The 21,819-nt window shown below is 39.8% G+C and overlaps 1 pseudogene; it reads left to right on the top strand.

The window, feature by feature from the left end:
• Nucleotides 1-4,247: 4,247 nt before the first annotated feature.
• On the top strand, nucleotides 4,248-14,051 carry LOC102874567 (annotated as a pseudogene).
• The last annotated feature ends 7,768 nt before the right edge of the window (nucleotides 14,052-21,819 follow it).

Below are 21,819 nucleotides of genomic sequence, written 5' to 3'. Positions count from 1 at the left end.
CTTCACGAATTTGCGTGTCATCCTTGCGCAGGAGCCATGCTAATCTTCTCTGTATCGTTCCAATTTTAGTATATGTCCTGCAGAAGCGAGCACTATATCCGTTTTAAACAGTTCTCTCCCTCATCTGTTTCAATGCAGTATACATTATTTATCCCCTCTTTTCTTAGATTCCCCTCAACCCCGATGTCAGTCCTACTTTACAACAGTGGCATTATGCAGGATTTGTCCTTTTGTGACTGAGCTCTTTCATTCAGCATAACGTCAAAATGGATCACCCATTTTGTATAATAATTCATTAATTCCTTTTTTGCAATGTAGTATAGTATTCCATTGTGTGAATATACAACAGCTTCTTTATCCATTCATTTGTTGATGGAAACTTGGGTTGTTTCCACGGCTTTGCTATTGTGAACAAAACCACAATAAGCATGGGTGTGCATATATCTGCTTAGGTGGCAGCTATGGTTTCCTTAGGATATATTCCCAGTAGTGGAATTTAGATGTTTGCTGTTCTGTTAAATTTTGCTACACTTACTGAAGTGAGATTATATTGTATAGTTGTTTTGATTTGCATTTCTGTTAGAGTTAGGGATTTTGCATACTTTTTCATGTGCTTGTTTGCCATCTGAATATCTTCTTTGGTGATATGTCTGTTCATGTCCTGTGCCCATTTTTCAATTGGGTTGTTTACCTTTATATTGTTGTGGTGAGTGAGTATTTTATAAATTCTATACATAAGTCCCTTATCTGACCAAATATTTTCCCCAGCCTGTGGCTTCCGTTTTTGCCCTGCTGGAGAAGATTTTGGATGTACATGGGGATTTTATTCTTAGAATATCCCATTCATCTATTTTATCTTCTCCTAGTTGTAGGTTTTGCAGAATGCTTGGAAGATTGTTTATGTTGTGGATTAGGATTTCTAGAGTTCTTCCAAGTTTTTCTCTAATGACATTTATAGCCCTTTATTTCAGTTGTTGGGTCTTTAGTCTTAGGTCCTTGATCCACTTTGAGTTGATTTTTGTGTGTGGAGTGAAGTGTGCATCTTGTTTGAGTTTTCTGCAGATAGTTTTCCAATTTTGTCAATGCCATTTGCTAAAAAGGCTGTCATTTCCCCACTTAAATGATTTCATCTCCTTGTCAAAAATCAGTTTCCATAGGTAGATGGACTGATTTCTGGATTCTCAATTGTACCAGTATCATGCTGTTGTGACAACCCCAGCAGTGTAGTAGAATTTTAAATCGAAGAGATACCTCCTACCTTGTTTTTCTTTTTAAGGAGTGTTTTGCTTATTCAGGGACCCTTTCCATTCCATATGAAATTGGAGATTGCATTTTCCATCTCATTGAAGAATGGAATTGGTATTTTTATTGGGATTGCATCGAACATGTAAATTGCCTTTGGTAGTATTGTCATTTTCACAATATTGAGTCTTCCTATTCATGAGCAAGATATATTCTTCTATTTCTCCAGGTCCCTTTTGTTACATGTAGTAATGTGTTGTCATTTTCTTTGAATATATCTTTAATGCTTCCGGTTAAATTTACTCCCAAGTAATTAATTTTGTGATTAGCTATTGTGGTGGGTATTGTTTTTCTTAGTTCCAGTTCTGTATTCTCTTTGTCTCTGTGGAGAAATCCAATTGATTTTTGTATGCGGACCTTGTATCCTGCCACTTTACTGAATTAGTCAATTATGTCCAGTCGTTTTCTTACTGAGTCGTTAAGGTTTTCTAAGTATACTATCATATCATCTACATATAGAGATAATTTTACTTCCTCTTTGCCAATTTGAATATCTCCTATTTTCTTCTCTTCTCTTATTGCTATCACTAACATATCCAATACAATATTTAATAGGAGAGGTGATAGTGAGTATCCTTGCCTAGTTCCTGTTCTCAAAAGGAATACCTTTAATCTCTCTCCATTGATAACAATGTTGGCTCTCGTGTTTGCATATATACTTTTTACTATGTTGAAGAAATTCTGCTCTAATCCTATTTTGTTGAGTGTTTTAATCAGGAAAGGGTGTTGGATTTTGTTAAAGGTCTTTTCTGCATCAATTGATAGAATCATGTGGTTCTTGTTCTTTGCTTTGTTAATGTGATGAATTACACTGAGTGTTTTCTAATGTTGAACCATCCTTGAAAAGTTTTTATCAATCCCATTTGGTCATGGTGAATTATTTTTTTTATGTATCATTGGATTCTATTGGATTTTTGCATCAATGTTCATGAGAGATATTGGCCTATAGTTTTCTATTTTGGTGGTGTCTCTACCTGGCTTTGGTGTCAAGGATATGTTTGCTTCGTAGAATGAGTCTAGGAAAATTCCATCTTTTACTATTTTCTGAAATAGTTTATGTAGAATTGATGACAGTTCTTGTCTGAATGTTTGATAAAATTCAATTTTAAAGCCATCTGGTCCAGGGCTTTTTTTGGCAGTAAGTTGTTTTATTACATTTTCAATTTCTTCTATTGTAATGGGTCTGTTCAGGTGTTCAATTTCGGTTTGTGTCAGTTTAGGTAGATTGTGCATTTCTAAATATTTGTCCATTTTCTCTAGGTTTTTTTATTTGTTTGAGTATAGTTTTTCATAATATTCCAATGTTAGCCTTTTTATTTTAGCTGGTTCCGTTGTGACATTGCCCATTTCATCTTTTATTCAGATTATTTGTGTCTTTTCGTTTGTTAGGTTTTTTTTTTTTCTTTGTGAGTTTTGCTAGTGGTTTGTCAATTTTATTGACCTTTCCAAAGAATCAACTCCTAGTTTTGTTGATGGTTTCAATTGTTTTTCTGTTTTCAATTTATTACTGCTCTAATTTTTATAATTTCAGGGTTTTAGAGGGTGTTGAGTTTTCTTGCTGTTCTTTTTCAATTTACTGGAGGTGTTGGGTTAGAGAGTCAATGGTCATTTTTTTGATGTGTTTGCTTATTGCTATAAATTGACCTCTGGTTACTGCTTTGGTTTGTTTGGTTTTGGTAAGTGGTGTCTTCATTGTCATTTGTTTCAGGAAACTTTTTAATTTCATTTTTTATTTCTTCTAGTACCCACTCAAGTTTTCAAGCAAGGTGTTCTTCAGCTTCCAAATGTATGGTTCTTTCTTCTCTCGCCAAGTGGCTCTTGTCTGGCAGGGCTCTGGGTCTGATGGGGGTTTATGAAAACTCTGTCAAATTCCCACTGTCCTGATTGCTCCTGGTGGGTGTGTCCCACAGAGGACTGGCTGGTGGCTCCTACTAGGGCTCAGAAGGTGGCTCCTTCCGGGGCCAGCAGCTTACTGTTCTTGTGGTTCCCAAACTAATTATTTTAATAAATAGTTCTCACTCAAATTCCTACTGTCCTGCTCACTTTCTGTGTGTCACTCTGTGGTTGCTGATAGTTCTTTACAAGGCTGATGATTAAACTGTTCCCTTAAGAGGGAGAGCATCTGACTCTATCTTTTTGGTCTATGCAGCACGACATTTTGCCTTTCCTAAAATCCTTTAAGTCATCTCTGGTCTGCAGCACAGCCCTGCAGGAAACTTGCATGAGTGCAGCCAGGCTCTCCTAAAGTCTATTATTGTCCAAGGTCATCAAGGTGTAGCACAGTGACTAGGTTCCTCAACTGATGCAATTTCTCTCCAGGAGAATTGTAAGCAGCTCCCTCCCCATACCTCGATATGCCCATTTTGGGAGGGAGTCTCTCGTCTGAGTGCAGTCTGCCTTTCCTAAAATCTATTGTTGCCTTGGGGTCTATGGCATGGCCTAGTGACCAGGTTTCCCAACTTACGCAGATTCGCTCCAGGGAAATCAAAGGCAGTATCCTACCTGCACCTCAATGCACCCTCCCTGGGAAAGAGTGTCTCACCTGAGTGCTACCTTCTCTCCTAAGTCTCTTATTGTCTTTGGTGGTTTGAAGAAGAGTCCAAATGTTAATTCTTAAAATTGTTCCATGTCAATTATTTTTGGTACAGTAACTCATATGCAAATTTAAATTGAAGCTGAAGAAACTTAAAAGAGGCCACAAGAACCGAATACAACCTTGAATCTTTCTCACCTGAATTTAAAAATCATCTCAAGAATAAGTTTAAGGCATTGAATCCTAATGATAAAAAAAACTAGACGAGTTGTGGGATGAGATCAAGGTTGTCCTCCATGAAGAGAGCAAAAGTTCATTACATAAGCAGAGAAGAAATAGAAGACCAAAGTGATTGTTAGAAAAGATTTTGAAAATTGCGCAGAACATTGGGAAGCCAAAACAAAGGGAATAGATGCAGAAGTAAGTAAAAAAGATGAACAGAAGATTTTAAAGAGCAGCAGGAGAAGATAAAGCAAAGAATTATTACTGACTATGCAAAGAACTTGAGTCAGAGGACAAAAATGGAAATTTCACTTGGCATTTCTCATGATGGAAGTACTGAAAAACAAATTCAAGTTCTGAGTTGCAATACTGAGGCTATGGAGAAAATACTGAATAATCCAAGAAGCATCAAAAGAAGAAGAACACAGAATCACTGTACCTTAGAGAATTGGTCTTGATAGAGACTAGTGAAATTCCATGACAGTGGCCTTAAACTTTGTTAAAGCTTAAAAATAGATTCATCCTTGGGGATCAATTTTTAACTAAACAGTAAATACTCCTATAAGGTGAGTAATAATACCAGGGAGAAAAGTACTTCTCAATACAAAATGGCATCATTTGCCCAAGAACAAAAGAGAGAAGTCTAGAAGAGATAGAAATAAAGACAAATTGCAACAGAGAAATTTAGGAAGGAGGTAGGAAGAGTACTGTTCCATTGAGGGTACTGCAACCAACGCAGTGAGATAAAATGAATATCAATTGTTGAACAAAAACTAATTTTTGCTTTATAAACTTTTATCCAAACTACACTAAAAAGGAGGGCCACAAAAACACAAAGAAGCATACAAATTGTGATCATTAAGTTAATCAATCTTCCACAAATTATTCAATAAATGGTTCTGAAAATATTTTCTTTTAATTTTATAGCAAACTTCTTTTTCCTCCACTCTAAATTTTACTTTAAGTCTAAAAACTGTAGCAGATATAAGTGGAATTCTTGTTGGGTCGAGGAAAGAGCCACTAAAGATCTGATGGCCCTTTGCCCTTCACTTTGACCCCAGGGAACATAAAGCACTAAAAGACAAAATAGTTATGTTCTCCGTTATAGGTCTAGATCGGACAAATAGTTAACATTCTCAGCTTCTAAGAGAAAATTTGAGAGTTAAAGTCTACCTAGTCATAGTGTGGTGATCTAATGACCCAACAGCCTTTGAAAAAGATAGCCATACTTCTAATATGAAACATGTTGAGTCCCTACCAGTATAAACAGGCAAGAGGACAACTGATATTTGCCCTATGTCAACCACAAAGTAGGAAATTGTATAATCCTGAAAATAAAATTGAAGAAGTAAGTGAACTGTAATCAACTCAAAAATTCTTGTTTTATGACTTGGTGTCAAACGTTCAGAATTTCACAAAATTATCCATTTAACACCATATCTATCTATCTTTCTCTATTGTTCACAGGGATTTTGAAGACCTGTTAGTTCAGAAGTGGATGGCCAATCCTGCTTCCTACTCTTCGTCTGAGAGTCTGCTGAAACCCGTTCACCATGGGTGACCATGCTGGCATTTGAAACATTGGTGGCATAGAATCACAGCAATTTACATGTTACCCTAGTACAGCAACTGGTGGGCAAGTGCTGCACTAATAAAAGCAAACTAAACAAGCAAGCATACACATACCTAAGCTGTAAAATAAACAGCAACATGAAAATCATTCCTTCAATACAACAAACTGACAGGTATTATATCCCTAGCAGTAAACCATAGAAACAATCAGGCATATGACTACATTACACAAGACATCCTTCTTTGGCCACAGGTGAAGTTGGTGGAGGGTGCAGTGACCTAGTGTCCTGGGCTTCAGGGGCTTTCTGTCTGAAGTCAGCAGGTGGCAAGGCAGGGGGTGCCCTGGGTGACCCCTGAGGTTGTATGATTGAGACCTCTATGAACAAACAAAAGGTCAATACAAAGACAAAGGAGAAAGTGAAAATCAAAATAGAGATCTGAAGAGACTGAAAATCACACAAGAGTATCAAGAAGCCAAAACTAAGGGAAGAGATGTCAAAGTAAAAGAGATGAACAAGAGATAGCTCAAGAAGACAAGCAAAGTATTATAACAAGCATTCAAAGAGCTGGTGCTGGAGAACAAAAAAGAAAGGACTCACTGAGAGATGCTGCAGGCAAAATCTTGAAAAATCTCAGAAGCACCAAAAAAAGATGTAGGGAATACGTAAAGCCACTGTACCAAAAAGAATTGACATGGAACAATTTCAGGAAGTAGCATATGATCAAGAGTCAATGGTAATTAAAGAAGTGTAAGCTGCACTGAAGGTATTGGAAAAAAATAAGGCCCAAGGAATCTATGGGATACTAATTGTCATGTTTCAACTAACAGATGCAGCTCTGGATATGCTTGCCAGTCTATGCCAGGAAATTTGTAAGACAGAAAGAGATTAATTGTTTCCATTACCAAGAAAAATGATTCAATAGAATGTGGAAATTATTGAACACTATCAATAATATCATATGCAAGCAAAATATTACTGAAGATTATTCAAAAATAACCAAACAGTATACGAACAGAGAACTATCAGAAGTTGAAGCTGGGCACAGAATAAGTCATGGAACCAGGGATATCATTGCTGATGTTAGATGGATCTTGACTAAAAGCAGAGGATACCAGAAGAGTATCTATTTGTATTCTATCTACTCTACAAATGCATTTAACTATGTAGAGCATAACAAATTACAGCTAACATCAAGAAGAATGGGAGTTCCGGAACACTTAACAAAGAGGTTGTTGTGCAAACATAGCAAGGGAACACTGTGGTTTAAAACTAAGAAAGGAGTGTACCAGGGTTGTATCCTCTCTCCATATGTTGAGCAAATTATTTGAGAAGCTGGAATCTATGAAGAAGAATGTGGCATCAAAATCAGAGGAAGACTTATCAATAACCTGTGTTACGCAAATGACACAACCTTCCTTGCTTAAAGTGAAGAGGACTTGAAGCAGTTATTATAGAAGATCAAAGACTAAAGCCTTCAATATAGTTTCTGGCTAAACATCAAGAATAAAAGGATCAGGAAGCCCAGTGGCAAGAAGCTGTGCTACAATCCCAAAGGTGTGTGTTTTGAATCCACCAGATGTTCCACTAGAGAAGGAGGAACAGTCTCTTCCTGTGGCAGTCAGATCCAACTCGACAGTACACAGAGAGAGAGAGAGAGAGAGAATTAAAGGATCACCACCACTGACAACATCAGGATAGATGAGGAAAAGATTGATATTTTTAATTATTTCTTCTTACTTGGATTCAACAACAATAGTATCAGCACAGAGAGAGAGATCAGCTGACCCGGTGGACAGAAGGCGATGCTACCAAGCCAAAGGTGGGTGACTCTTAATCCGCAGCCCTTGGGCCTGTCTTTCATTGTTTTTGTTCAGACATTCCTCTAGGTCGTATAGCCCTGGTGTACAAGTTGCCGTACCACGGTCACTTATGGTTGCTGTGAGGCTGAACACTGTGACACTGATTTGTCAAATGTGTTAATGGACAGAGAGTGGGGTGGAGCTCCCCGATTAAAACAAGCTTGGAAGGAGGAGTGGCATCCACTTCTGTAATAGTTTGCCTCCAGAAACCCTATGAACCTGGAGAGAGAATGAAAGGCACTCAAGCGTCGAGGACTCTACTTCATAAGGTTGCTCTGAGTTGCCTGTGACTCGACGGCACTTAACAACAACACTTGGATTCACAATCAAAACCCTTGGCACCAACAGTCAAGAAATCGAGAAACATATTTCATTGGGAAAGTCATCTGTGAAGGACACCTCCAAAGTACTAAGAAGCAATGCTGTCAGTTTAAAGACTAAGATGTGCCTTATTAAGGTCATGGTCTTTTCAATCACTTGCTATGCATCTAAGAGCAGAACAATGAATAAGGATGGCAAGTGAAATGTTGATGTCTTTGAGTTGTGGTGTTGGAGAAGAGCACTGCTTTTCCCATGGACTGATAAAAAGCCAAATAAGATATGTTAGAGACAGGACAGCCAGAGTGCTCCTTCGAGGCAGTGATAGTGAAGCTTTACCTCACTCACTTTGGGCATGCTGTTAGGAGGAGCCATTTCTTGGAAAGAGACATAATTCTTTTTTCCCCCTCCTTTTTTTATTAATTTCAATTAATATTTACAGAGATTTTGGATTTCTATTCATTCATTGTTGCACTTTTCTCCCTGCCCACCCCGCCCCCACCCTCAGTTGGCTCTTTTCTTGAAAAGCAAAAGAAAAACTCCTTCATTGGTATACAATCCCTCTGCACCCCACCCTCACCCCCACCCCGAGTATATTCCACTCTGCAACTCTCATTCCAAACTCTTGAAACATCATTCTTGGGAAAGTGGAGAGTCAGTGAAAGAAAGGAAGATCCTCAACAAGATAGACTGGCAATGACTGTAGCAATGGACTCAACTATGTCAGAGATGATGAGGAGGCCACAGAATAGGATAGAATTCAGAGCCATTTTTCATAAGGTCGCCCTGAGTTATGTTCCACTCAAGAGCACCTAACAGCAACAATCCATTTAAAGAATAAAGTGAGCGTGATTCCAATTGTAGCATTTTCAATTGCTTCATGTGCATCTGGAAGTTGAAAAAGAAGACCGAAAAAGAACCAATATTTTTGAGTTGTGGTATTAGAGAAGAGTGCTGAATATCTATGGACTGCCAAAAGTAAAAACCAAACTATCTTGGATGAAGTACAACCCGGGTGCTCCTTCTAGGCAAAGATGGTGAGACGTCATCCCATCTCCTTTGGGCATGTTGCCAGGAGGAGCAAATCCTTGGAAAAAGTTATCATGCTGGGAAAGGTGGAGGTTCAGCAAAAGAGAGGATGACTCTCAACCAGATAGACTGACACAATGACTGCCACAAAGGGCTCAAGCATATCAGAGATTATGAGGATGGCCCAGGATAGGATCTGCTTCTGGTCACAGGGTTGCTCTGAGTCCCACCTAATAATAACATTTGAATAGTTTGCACTATTTTAATTAAACAGCTAGACCATCTTAATGTCTTCTAATGGGGGTGAGGGGAAGATCTGTAGGAGATTAAAAGATATCTGAATAGCGTCCACTGTGACTTCTCAATCCTAATGCATCAGTTCCTACTCATAGTAACGCCACAGGGCAGACTAAAACTGCCCTTGGGATTTCCAAGGCTGAAGTTCCTTCACTCCTTGCAGGGTAACTAGACTTCTTGACACGGCTGGCAAAAGATCTCAGTACCTAAATCCCTCATAACCTTATCTAGCTTCTTATTCTCATCCCTGTGGCTGGAATAAAAAATTTTTTTTTTTTTACTATTTTTTAGTAGCTGCAGTCTCATAAGAAACTTTGCTTTTGAAAGCTTCTGGCTTTTATTCTTATCCAGTGTTCTGACATTCTGAGTCAGCCTTCTCAAATGAGTTTCTCAACAGCACACACAAAACTCTAAGTGATGGCTTTTTCACTGTATCTCTTTCCATTTTAAAAGTGTTACGCTTGTGAGTTCCTTTTTTTCTGTTCCACTCTTCCCTACTCTCACTTTTCCTATACACACACATACACACACAATTATGAAACCCATGAAGTCCAATATATCTCTTGTTCACCTTTGTAGTCTCTCGCAACACATAATAGCTTTGGATAAACACTAGAATTCACCAAAAAAAAAGATATTCAGATGACAAGCATTTGAAGAAATGTTCAAAATCCTTAGCTATCAGAGAGATGCAAATAAAAACAATGATAAGATATCATTTCACCCCAGTAACAATAGCGAAGTTCAATAAATCAGCAAACAACAAATGCTGGTGAAGTTGTGAAGAGATTGGAACTCTTATGCACTGCTGGTGGGAGGTTCTATTATGGAAGGTTCTATGGCACTTTCTCAAAAACCTGGAAATAGAAATACCATTTGACCCAGCAGCTCCACTACTAGGAATATACCCTACAGAAACCAGAACTGCCACCCAAACAGATATAAGCACACCATGTTTATTGCTGCTTTGTTCACAACAGCAAAGAGATGAAAGCAATCCAAATGCCCATCAACAAATGAATGCATAGAAAAATTGTGTATATTTACACAATGGAATACCAGGTAGCACTGAAAAGCAAGGAAGTTATAAAATATTACACAATATAGTGACCCTGTAGGACATTATGCTGAGTAAAATATCTCAGTCACAAAAGGACAAATACAGCATAACACCACTGTTATAAAACAAGACTGGCATGTGAGGTTGCAGGGGGAATAGAAAAAGAAGGGATAAATAATGAATATTATATTGGAACAGTTGAAGGAAAGAACTGTTTAAAATGAATATATGATTAGGCATTATTTGTATGACAACAGTCCATAATAAGAGGTGCCTTGCAAAATGGACTGGAAGGGGTGGGAGGGAGGGAGGAAATTGTGCAACAATGCATGATATTTTTTTTTTAAAGTGAAGTGGTAGGGGCCTGGGAGGCAGGAAAACATGCAAGGATGAATTAATGAAAATCCAACTTTTCTGGAAACTTTTGTTAAAATCACAATTTAAAAATCATTTTTTAAGTAAATGTTAGGTAAATGGAAAGTCATTGTAATCAATTTGAAACAAAAAAATATATAAATAAAACCATTGACGAGCTATAAATTATTAGGCGTTTCCTTAGAGACAAAGATATTAAGACTTCATTTCACGTACTATCGGCATGTTATCACGAGAGTCCAGTACCTGGAAAAGATATGCTAAGAAAGGTAGAGGGTTACCAAAGGAAAGGAAGATGCTTAGTTAGGTAGACTGACACAAGAGTGCAACAATGAACTTAAACAAAGCAGACATGATATGGATGGCACGGTATCAAGAAAGGCTTCATACTATTTTACAGAAGTTGGCTATGAGCCGACTGGACTACACCTAACAACAACAACTAATTGCGGTGGTTGAGAAGATGCATAAGGATCGACTCCTCTAATAATGTCATTTGCAGAAGAGAAACTTGAGGTACAAAAGGTAGAAATATCACTTGTGTCAAACCAAAACCAAATCAAACTGAGCCCTGTTGAGTCAATTCCCACTCATAACTCTAAGACAAAATCATCTCATAAACAGGTCTGAGGCCTTAAACACTAATGAATAAAGACTGTGTGTGCTGTGGGATATCAAGAATATCATCCATGAAGAATGCAAAAGACTAAGAAGAAGAAGAAAAGACCAAAATTGATGTCAGAAGAGACTTTGAACATTGCCCTAGAACACCAAGAAGGCAAAGCAAAAGGAAGAATTCAAGAAGTTAAAGACCTGAAGAAATTTCAAATGGCAGCTCCAGAATACAAAGCAAAATATTGTAATGAAATATGCAAAGAGCAGGAGTTAGAAAATAGATAATTACAAACTTGTTCAGCATATCCTGGAACTGAAAGACAAATTCCAGCCTCAAGTTGCAATATTTGAAGATGCTATGGACAAAATTTGCCAGTGTAGAAGTCTGCTCAAAGGTGTGACTTTAAAACCCCACAGGGGTTGTATTAATTTTTGAATGAATATTCCTTGAATGATATAGCAATCTTTTGTCTATTTGCTGAACTGAAGAACTTGGTGTTGCTGTGATACTGCACACTGTTTCATAGTCTTGTCAAATACCATAATGGTTACCCATTATGTACAGTGTTTGGATGAGCTTCCAAATTGATTTATGCTGGGAAGCAGCAGTGGCACCCACTTCCTAAACTAGATGCCTCTGGAAACTCTACAAACTCTTTAAACTTCTGTACATTTATTGTACAGAAAGGATTTTAGTTATAGAATAGAGTTCTGTACAGAAATGATGTTAGTTATAAAACAGAGTTCAGTTCTTTTGTGCAAAACTTACTCTCAGTTGTATTCAATTTGATGACACTTAACCACTGTTAAGTAAAACTAGTGCTGTTATATCTGGAGGAACACTTTTACACTTTGTACATTACTCTTAGTCAATGTGCAGTATGAAGTAACCTGGGTTGCTGTGATGTACCATTGGAGTATCAAATATCAGAATGGTTTCCCAAAGTGCACAGTGTTTTGTGGAGCTCCCAGTTGTAAAACAGGTTTGGAAGCAGGAGTGGCATCCAGTTCCTAAACCACATGGCTCTGAAAACTCTATGAACTTAAAGAAATTATGATAGTTATGGAAAGGCATTAGGTCTTTTGCTCATAGAGTCGCTGAGTCGTGCTCGACTCGACAGCAATTAGCAACAACAACATGGGCAAAATATTGAATGATCCAGGAAGCCTCAAAAGAAGTAAGGAGGACACAGAGCCACTGTACCAAAAAGAATTGGCTGACACAAAAGAATTTCATGAAATAGCATATGATCCAGAAAAAAATGGTGATGAATGAGGACATTCAAGCTACTCTGAAGGAATTGGCAAAAAATAAAGCCCCAGGAATAGATGATGGGATACCAATTGACATATTCTAACAAACATATGCAGCCCTGGACATGTTTACAAGGTTATAGCAAGAGATCTGGAGCGCATCTACTTTGACAACTCACTGAAAGATAAGCATATTTATTCCAATTTTTTTTAAAAAAAAAAGGTGATTCACAACTGTGTAGAAATTACTGAACAGTATCAATAGTATCACATGCAAGTAAACCAGAAATATATGCTGGATTTAGAAGAGGCGGTGGCATTAGAGATATCACTGCCAAAGACAGATGGATCTTGACTAAAGCAAAGAATACCAGAAGAATATCTATTGTGTTTTATTTACTATGAAAAGGCCTTTTAATTGTGGCTAACATTGGGAAGACTGGGAATCCCAGAACATTTTATTTTGCTCATGCAAAATCTATACATAGACAAGGAAGCAATGGTCTGAATAGAGCAAAGACACACTGTATGGTTCAAATTCAAGAAAGGAGTGAGAAAGAAAGCATTAGAGTTGTGTCCTTTCTTCATAGCTTTTCAATCTATATGCAGAACAGATCATTCTGGAGACTGAATTCTATGAAAAAGAATATGACATCAGGATTGGAGAAAGACTCCTCAACAAACTGCATAACCTTGCTTGCCAAAACTGAAGAGTACTTGAAGTGCTTGCTACAGAAGGTCAAGGACTGTAGTTTTCAATATGAATTGAAACTCAGTATCAAGAAAACAAAGATTCTCCGTGCAGGGGCCAATTGGCAGCATTAGAATAGATGGAGAAGAGGAAGAAGGTTTTTGACAACTTCCTCTTGCTCAGGTCCATAATCAACATTCTTGACACCAGCAGTTAGAAAATAAAAAGACAAAAAAAAAAAAGACAAGTTGCTTTGGGAAAATCAGCTGTCAGCTCCAGAATGCTAAAGAGCAACAATGTCAGTGTAGAGACTAAGCCATGATCTTCTCAATTACTTGCTATTCATCTGGAAGCTGGACATTCACTAAGGATAACAGATGAATTAATGCCTTTGAGTTGTGGTGCTGGATAAGAGTATTGAACATACCATGGCCTGTTAAAAGAACAAACTTGATTTGTCCTGGAGAGAGGGAAGCCAGGTTACTCCTTGGAAATAAGGAATTTGAAGCTCCTTCTCACATATTTTGGGTACATTCTCAAGAGAGATCAATTTCTGGAGAAACATGATCTCGGGCCTCAGTTATGGAGCACTTAATGCCAGCTACCAGGCTGCCCTGGCCGAGAGGAGCTTCCCCCTCCTCCAACAGTCCCGGCATGCTGAAACCCCGGCTCCACTAGCAGTCTCCTGCCCCTCAGCCACGAGGATGTGGGTGCCCCCGTGGAGCTGCTGCCCAGCAATGGCAGCAGCAGCCCCCCTCGCCTCTCCCCACCCCAGTACAGCCACCAGGTGAAAGAGGAGCCGGCCGAAACGGAGGAGGATGGGCTGCCTGGGCCCCCACTGGGTCCACCCAATGCCAGCATCATGGGGCCCCCTGAAAACCGGGTCCTGGAGGAGGAGCTGCCAGGAGAGGAGCTGTCCTAAGGGTCTGGGGGCAGGCAGGGTAGAGGTGAGGCCCTCCCTCCCAGAGCCCAGGCTCCACCTAACCCCACTCCACAGCCCCTCCCAAACCTCGAGGCACTTCCAGGACTCAGAAGCGGGGTGTGGGGGCACCTCTGGACCAGCAGTTCCCAACGTGACCTGCCTATTCCAGGTAATGCTCCTGGGCAGGGCTGGCCCTGGCTCCAGGAGACACACAACCCCTGGTCTAGGACCAGTGGAGGACAAGGAGGGCCCAGACCCCTCCTGAGAACCTCCCCACATCTGAGTACCCCAACCACCAGCAGCAACAGGACCCCTGCTCCCACCAGCTTTTCCCTTCAAGGCCCCTTAGCACCATGGAGACCCGCAGGCGGGGCCAAGCCACCCCCAGGCCCAAAGCTCCCACCCCGCCCCTGGCTCTGGCAATGTTTTCTAGTCAGAAGCTTCCCGGTTCTCTGATCATGGTCCCTTCTGCCATCTTTTCTGTACTGTGAAGAAATAACAACCCCCGTGTTACCTGTCGTGGCCAGAGTGGGGGACAGGCGTTTCTAACCATCACCAGAAGGACCTGGCTTCCTTGGCTGGCAGACGCCATGGCTGAGGCAGGGCCATGCGGCCCTCGTGCTGCATTGAAGCAGTGTTCCCTACTCCAGCCTTCCCTGAGGCAAAGACCCAGCCAGAATCGGGCCGATCCCGTTTTTTGGGTGCTCTCTGGCCACCTCGCCTATACAAGGGACCTTTATGGAGAAGCCCAGTGCCTGCCTCCCCAAGAGGCCTGTGTGTCCCTGGGCCTCTGGAGCTGAGAGCCTGAGTCTGAGACCAGAGTCAGGGCCAGAGGTGATGGCAAGGTGGCGGGCAACTCCCAATCTCGGTATGTCCCCATCATGGGGGGGACAGACAGGCCGGGCTGAAACAAGGCTTGAGGGGCAGTTGGGATTAAGATGGTGGCTCCTGTGACCAACAGGTCACCCTGCCCCCAGCCTGCAGGTCTCCCCATTGCAGTCCTCCCCTTGCCCTTCCTCAGCACCCCTTCCCTGCCCCGTTCTGTGTCCCACCTCCCAGTTAAACGGATGACCAAAGACCTTTCTTAAGCCGGAAGCAAAAACAAAAACAAAAAAAACAAAAAAAAGAATCATCATGCTTGGAAAGGTCAACATAGGAGAGGAAGACTCTAGATGAGATGGATTGTCACGATGACTGTGGCAATGAGGTCAGGTGTGTCAGAGAGTGAGATTGGCTCAAGAGAGGGCAGATTTCAGAATTATTGTACTGAGTTATAGTTGATTCAACAGCACATAACAACAACAACATAGAATTTCTAAAACAGTAAATCTCTTTAGAGACAGACTGCCTCATCATTCTCCTGTAAAGCAGCTAGTGGGTTCTAAATGCCAACCTTTCTGTTAGCAATCCAATTCTTAACGTATTATACCAAAGCAAGGCTTTAAAATGCACAGAAGGAGATTTTCAATCTTTCTCCCTCAAAGCTGATAGTGGATTTAAACCACTACAGAGAGCTGGTCTTTGACAAGGTAGGACTTGACCATTTCCTTGAGCAAAACAATAATTTTTTTAAACCCCACAAAAAAACCCCTCAAACACTTGCCATCAAGTCAGAACTGGCCCCTGGTAGCTAACTTAGATTCACTAGAAGATTAAAATCACTAGAGAGGTGCAACATCTTGGTTGTCAGGGCAACTCCCTACAGGCTAGGCCACAAGAGCTACCTGATAGTTGTTTCAATAAAACAGTATAAATTAGACATTTTGAGGAGGGAGACAGTAATCAACAAATGTGTAACAGTCCATAGTATGTTGGGTGAAAACAAGTATCAAACCAGTTTGAATGTAGTAGAAGTTTCTTTCAAAGAAGTAGTGGGATATAGAACTGCAAATGTTGGTTGGACACAGAATTAGACAGCATTATTTATTATTATTATTACTACTACTACTACTACTATTATTTTACAAAATTCAAATACATTGTTTTCCAGAACAGATTCTTCCAATTTCCCTCACCTCTTCCCATCAAATTGTACAACCCCATGATTAATCCCCCATTTCTCCTGCACATCTTTATCCCTCTGCTCCCCACCCCTGATCCTTATACTCATTCTACAATAATAGTGTTATTCAATATTTGTCCTTGTGGAACTGAGTTAGTTCACTCAGCATAATGCTCTCCATTCCCTCCCAAGTTAGGTAATAATTTATAAAAATCGCTGCTCATGGCGAGCTCTGGTGGCCTAGTGGCAGGAAACTGCACTGCAATCCCAGAGGTTCAAATCCACCAGATGCTCTGCTAAAGAAGGAGGAACAATTGCCTCCTGTACCAGTCAGATCCAATTTGAAGGTACACACATTAAAAAAAAAAAAAAATCATTGCTCCTGCATGCTGATAAGTATTCCATCGTGTGAATGTACCATAATTTCTCAATCCATTCATTTGTGGTTGGACATTTGGGCTATTTCCATATTCTTGCAATGGCGAATAACACTGCTATGAACGTTGGTGTACAAGTCTTCGTTTCTACCTCAGTTCTCCTTTTTTCAGGGTATATTCCAAGTAGTGGAATAGCTGGGTCAGATGGAATTTCTATGTTCAGCTTTTTGAGGAAGCACCAAACTGCCTTCCAGAATGGTTCTACCATTTTACAATCCCACCAACAATGTATAAGAGTTCTTTTCTCACCATGTCCTCTCCAACATTTATTACTTGCTGCTCTGCAAGGTATAAAGAGGCTGCCAAATATAGCCAGCAATGTACAGTCTGAAGAGGAGGATAAAATTGATGAATGGGACCTTCTAAAGATTAAATTCATCAGTGCATCAAAAACTTTTTCCAACAGGATGAAAAGAAAACCTACATGCTGGGAACAAACATTTGGTAATACCATCTCAGACAAGGGTCATAACGAAAGTTTGTAGAATACTCCTGGGCCTCCACAAGAAAAATACTGATAATCCAATAACAAAATGGGCAAAAGACATGGAAAGAATTTTCACAGAGGAATATATTTGAATGGCCAGCAGACACATGAAGAAATGCTCCAAATCACTGGCAATAAGAGAGATGCAAATCAAAACCATAATGAGATACCATCTCACTCCAGTAACAATGGCAAAGTTTAACAGGACAGCAAGTAATAAATGTTAGACAGCTGTTAAATATCAAGCAGGGAGTTCAGATTCTGTCCTAAGACAATAAGACATGCTCTTAAAAATGGTGGGGTTTTGTGGAGTTTTTTGGTATTTCAATTACTTGAGCAACATGGTGACTAAGAAAGATGAATCAAGTATGAGTAACGTGCAGAGACTCCACACAAGAAGACAGAAGTCTAAGTAAGATAAGGGATGTGGTCACAAAAATGAAAATGGGGGAGAAGATGGATTCAGATTCATCACTTCTAAAGAATCTATATGACTCCTGGTAACCAAAAATTTGAAAATTATGAGGTAAAAAAAAGAAAGAAACATCAAGAATGAGTCAAAGGTGACTGGTAGATGAAAGTTCAGAAAAGAAAGGAAAACTCAGAAAACAAACTATTAGAGCTAAAAATGTTTGACAAATGACCTTACACAAATGTTATCTATTACAGATGGTGGACCTCTCTAGGGAAACATGGGTACTGGATTCAAGAGTACTAGATTTTGCTTTTAGTCGGAATTACCAGAATGTGGTTGTCATTATTTTAAATGGCAACACCCAATCTTGGGGAATATCACCAACCCCAGGCAGAGCCACATATGGTCCTGTGCTTTCCTGGTGCCCCGCTTCCCACTCTGGGCCCAAATCTCCATTCCAGTCCTTGCTTCCCGGTTCCCCTCCCTGAAGTCTCCTTTTAGAAGTCTGATCTTTTTATTCTGACTCCGGATCCATTCTCCTTGTTTGCACGGCCCCAAGAAAACCTATGATATAGCTCTATACCTTCTCCTTTCTGTTCTTTTTCACTCACTCTGTCGCATCATTCATTCAGCAGTTTTCTAAATCTTTGAAATATGATGATTAACAAGACACTGCTTTCACGGGGCTTACATTTTAGAATTGAAGATATTTTCCTCTGCAATTTCCCCCCAAAAAATGAAAATGTAGTCATTTAAATAATGTTAAGTGCTGTTGTTAGGTGCCATCAAGTTGACTCTAATTCAAAGAAACCCTATATAAAATAGATCAAAATCCTGCCCCATTCTCTGCTGTGCACTGCTATGCCTAAATTTACCCACTGTTGCAATTACAGAATCAATTCATCTCATTAGACCTTTCTCGCCTTCTCTCATCTTCCACTTTTCTAAGCATGATGTTCTTTTCCAGAAATTGTTGTTGTTATGTACCGTCAAGTTGACTATTACTCATGGCAACCCTGAGAACATTGGCTCTGAACTTTGCCCTATCCTGAGCCAACCTCACCATCTCTGACACATCTGGCCCCATTGTCACAGTCACTGTGTCAACCCATCTAATCTAGGGTCATCGTGTACTGACCCCTTACCCTTCTAAGAATGATGTCCTTCAAGGACTAGACTCTCCTAACAACAGTATGGAAAAAGGAACTTCAGGATCTTTGCCTCCAAGGAGCAACGTGGTTTCACTCTCTCCAGTACCGACCTGTTCTTTTGGCAGTCCACAATATGTTCAATACTATTCTCCAGTACTACAACTCAAAGGCATTGATTCATCTTCTGTCATTCTTACTCATTGTCCAGCTCTCTTGCATAGCAAGTGATTGAAAAGACTATGGCCTAGATCAGGCACACTTTAGTATTTAGATGACATTGTTGCTCTTTAGTACTCTGGAGAGGTCCCTGACAGCAGATCTTTCCCAATGCAACACATCTTGTAATTTCCTGATTGCTGGTGTCAAGGGTGTTGATAATGGATTCGAGCAAAATGAATTCTTTAACAACCTCAATCTCTTCTTCATCTATCATAATGCTTCCCATTGGCCCGGTGGTGAGGATTTTTATTTTCTTGATGTTAATTAGCTCTTCCTAATAAAGTACCCAAAGTCTCAACATCCTTGCCTCTAAGAGTACTATGACTGCAGTTCTGCCAACACAAATTTGTTCATGGTCATCTATGGCCATCCATCATTCCATATTCTCTGTCAACAGCACAAAGCCATGAATTCTTTAGTCTTCTTATTCATTGCCTAACTTTCACACACATATGAAGCAATTGGAAATATCATGGCTTGATTAAGACTTATCTTAATCTTTAAAGTGATACCTTTGATCTATAGCACTACTGAAATATTGCACTACATCTTTGGCTTTCTGACTGTTGCTTCCATGGGTGCTGGTGGCGGACTTAAGTAAAATTAAATCTTTAATTAACTTCAATCTAATCTCCATTCTTAGCACTGTTCCTACAGGTTCAGTGGTGAAATTATGTTGGAGTATCATCTATATTAAAAGATATAGTCTGCGGGGGGGGGAAGCTGTAGTCCTTGATCTTCTTCAGTAAATACATGAAATCCTTTTCACTTTCTGAAAGTAAAGTTGTGATATTTGCCTTTCACAGGTTGTTGATGAATCTTCCTTCAATCCTGATTGCTTCAATTCTTCTTCATACAATCCAGCTTCTCATTATTATTTCAGCATTCAAACTGAATAGGTATGAAGGATGAAAACTTGACGTATGATTTTCAACCATGCACTATTCCCTTGTTCTGTTCAAATGACTGCTTATTCATTCATGTACAGTTTCCTCAGGAATACAATAAAGTGTTCTGGGATTCTCCTTCTTCTCAATGTTATTCGTAATTTAGTATGATCTATACAATTTAATGCCTTTGCAGAGTCAATTAAATACATATAAACGTCTTTCTGGTATCAAAACTACAACAAGATAGACTTCACTCTCAGTAGGATTACTATTATGAATTGAATTCTGTCCTTCCAAAACACGTGTTGATTTGGCTAGACCAGGATTCTCAATATTTTGAAACTACACTGTTGTCGTTGTTAAGTGCCATTGAGTCGTAGATGACTCATAGTTACCCTATGAATGAAAGACCTGAGTACTGTTCACAGAGTTTCTGGAGGCAAGTCATTTTGGAAGTGGATGCCACTCCTTCTTCCAGGCTTGTTTTAATTGGGAAGCTCCACCAAAAACTGTCAACCATGGGTAACCATTATCGCATTTGACACATCAGTGTCACGGTGTTCAGCATCACAGTAACCACGAGTTACCTCCGTACAGCCATCTGTAATTACACTATGTGATGTAAATTCTACCCTACATTATGTTAATGGGGTAGGATTACAGGTAGTTATGTAATGATATAATCATCGCCCATTATATGATCTGAGATGTGATCAAAGAACCATTAGTCATGAGATTAGGGTAGAATACAACACTCACAGCCTTGATCAGATTTAAGGAGCATTTCCCTGTGGCCTACATTACCTTTTGCCATAATATAATATAATATAATATAATATAATATAATATAATATAATATAATATAGAAGAGTTGGAGAAACCCCAATACCACCAAGAAAGAAGAGTTAAGAATGAAGTGCATCCTTTGGACCCAAGGCCCTGTGTAGTGAGCCTCCTATATCCAGGAAAAGAATAATATTGTAACATACGAAGAAATACTGAACTTATCCACAATGAAAAGAGGCAAAGATCTTCCTCCAGAATCAAGTGAGGGAGAAAAGCCATTCTCTAGAACCAACACCTTTCATCTGAACTTGTCTGGTGGTGTAGTCTGTAGCATGCTGCAATGCCACCAAAAGGCTGAGCGTCTCTGGTGGTTCAAATCTACTAGCTGCTTAGAGAGAGAAAGATCAACACTCTCTTGCCTTTAAAGTTTGTAGCCTTGGAATGATTATAGAGAATCACTATTGGTCAGAACCTACTCTGTGGCCCTGGGTTGGTTTTGGTAAATAAAGAGAATATATTCTTGTTTGCCAAAGCCATCCACTTGTATCATCTCTATTCTAATTGTGCTAGATAACTAAGACAACGAATGCTAAGAACAATAGTAATCAACCCAGAAAATAACAAATGTTGATAAGGATGTGGGGAAATTAAACCTTATCCATTTCTAATAGGAATGCAGCATAGCACAGTCCTTATGGAAGACAGGATGGCTGACTATAGCTCATTGTTGTTGTTGTTATGTGCTATCAAGTTGCATGTGACTCATAGTGACCCTATGCACAATAATTCTGAACTCTATCCTGAGCCACAACTCAACTCCATGAACAATAGATGAGAGCTTTTTTCCCTATACTGTGCCATTCTTGTGATCTCTGTAATGCTTAAACCGATTGTGGTAGTGACTGTATCAATCCATCTCATTGAGGGTCTTCCTCTCTTTCGTTGACCCTCCACCTTTCCCAGTACGATGTCTTTTCCCAAGGATCAGCCCCTTTTATCAACAGGCCCAAAAACTAAGAGATAAAGTTTCACTATCCCTGCCTCTAAAGAGCATCCTGACTGCACCTCCTCCAGGAAAGATTTGTCTGTTCTTTTAGCAGTCCCTGGGATATTTAGTGCTCTTTTCTGAAACCACAAGTCAAAGTCATTGATTCTTTTTTGGTCTTGTTGCTGTTGTTGTTGTTATGTGCCCTCGAGTCGCCTGCGACTGATAGCGACCCTATGTACAACAGCCCTAAACTCCGCTCTGTCCTGTGCCAATCGCACTGTCTCTGACACTCCCATCACAATTATCCCAGTCACTGAATCAATCCACCTCATAGAGGGCCTTCCTCTCCTGCGCCGTCCCTCCACCCTCCCAAGCATGATGTCCCTCTCCAAG

This window comes from Elephantulus edwardii, unplaced genomic scaffold, assembly GCF_000299155.1.
Source record: "Elephantulus edwardii isolate Elephantulus edwardi_28Jun2011 unplaced genomic scaffold, EleEdw1.0 scaffold00309, whole genome shotgun sequence".
Classification (NCBI taxonomy): domain Eukaryota; kingdom Metazoa; phylum Chordata; class Mammalia; order Macroscelidea; family Macroscelididae; genus Elephantulus; species Elephantulus edwardii.
This window is presented reverse-complemented; position numbering and strand designations above follow the sequence as displayed.